This window comes from Sarcophilus harrisii, chromosome 1 (assembly GCF_902635505.1).
Source record: "Sarcophilus harrisii chromosome 1, mSarHar1.11, whole genome shotgun sequence".
NCBI lineage: Eukaryota > Metazoa > Chordata > Mammalia > Dasyuromorphia > Dasyuridae > Sarcophilus > Sarcophilus harrisii.
The window spans coordinates 496,195,777-496,197,584 of record NC_045426.1 but is presented as its reverse complement, the minus strand read 5'-3'; positions in this window follow the sequence as shown (position 1 = coordinate 496,197,584).

Sequence of the window (1,808 nt, the reverse complement as noted above, 5' to 3'; positions counted from 1 at the left end):
TATATTTTTTCATATATATTGTTTTTAGGTCATCTATTATGCTTCTTATTTGTATACCATTTTTGAGCTTTAAGTGCAAGATGCTCATATCTATTGTATTTCTCATTAATTACTGATATATGGATTTGTTTTTTGTATTTTTATTCTGTTAGTGAGAAAAGAAAAAGAGTTTCCAAGGAAATGGCCTTCCTCTTACTTTTTGTTTATCGAAATTCTGACTACCTTTCAAATGCTATTTCTGATCTCTCCTTTACAAGGTATACCCTTCCATATTATTCCAAAGTGATTCATCTCTACTTAACTTCCAAAGCAACTATTATCTGAATAATTGTTTTAGCAATTTATTGTTGATTGCATCATCATTTCTGTTATGTAATTGGACTATTATTTAAAACTTTTAGTATTAATCTTTTATGTATTTCTAATTCTCTCAGCAACTCAAGAAATTTGATTAACTTAAAATATACAAATTCAGAATATTATTTTATATTATGGAACATGGAAACACCAAAGATTTTGTACTATTTGAAGCAAATCTGAGAAAAAGTTGACTTCAAATAAATGATTATCTAACTAAAAAAATAGTTATTCTGGTCCTCTACATTTCCTTATAGCGAAAACTTAGTCTTTCAATAGCTTTTAAAGACAAAGAAGTTCTCATTTTATAAATGGATATCAAAAAAATTAACTAATTTGCACAAGGTCCTATGCTAGTAAATGACAAAGTCTACATTTGAGTCTGTACTCTGCTCTATTCAGACTACATCTGGATAATTGTGTTTAGTTCTGGACTATTAAAAGCATTAAGATATTGGTAACTAATGAAATAAATAAACACTTGTTTATCTTAATATGTCATTGATTTAAGATGTTATCAGATCTGACAGAAATTGACCATAAATTTTTTCATCATTGAGGGGAGACTGACTCCATGAAATAAAGAAATATTTGAAAATACATTAGAAAGACTTACCTCATCTACAACCACTTATAGCCTGTTATACTATCTTAGAGTTCTTAGAGTTAGGCTGACACCTTTGATGGACTCAGTGACAATCCTTGGAAGTTTCCCCATCTTTGGGTACTGTGCATTCATGTGTGAAAATTATAACTAGGCTTTTGTATCTGAACTTCTAGTACTTCTGCCCAGTATAAGACAATCTTTTCTTCTGCACAATGGAAGCCTATTACTATCTCCATAGCTTCAGAATGTGTTATATTGGATGAATTGTCTGCTTTTCAGACTTAGAAGTTAAGGATCATCTGAGACTTCTCAAGATTTTTCCAGTCTTAGAAGGCTTCATCTGGACAACATAACTTTTGAATAATCACATAGTGTTTTAGGGTTTGATGAGCCTGTAAAGAAGAAATTGAAACCACGTGCCACCTTTTGTAGCTTGTGTACCTAAAAAAAAAGTTAATTACAGTAGAAATAGATTGAAAAGTAAGTGTGGTAGCTGAATAAGAATAGGGATGAGATTTGTTTTCTTTTCTAGTTTTTTTCTGGTTGCTGTTGTTATTTGCCAGAAGGTAGTAAGTGTCTTTTGAAATGGAAGATTAACTTAAGATTAATGATTTTGACAAAAGGAGATTAATTTATGTTGTTCAAAGGGGCCATGAAATAAATCAAATTGTCTCTAGTTCTGGATATGTGAGAGGAATATGAAATGAAGACATAATTAAAACAGCTAAATATTTGTAGAAATATAATGATAAAAATTTCTGTTATTTCTATTGATGGCCCAAAGCAATTCTTCCAAAACAGATTTTTCCTGTTTCTCCATACTGAAATCATCTTTTTGGCATTG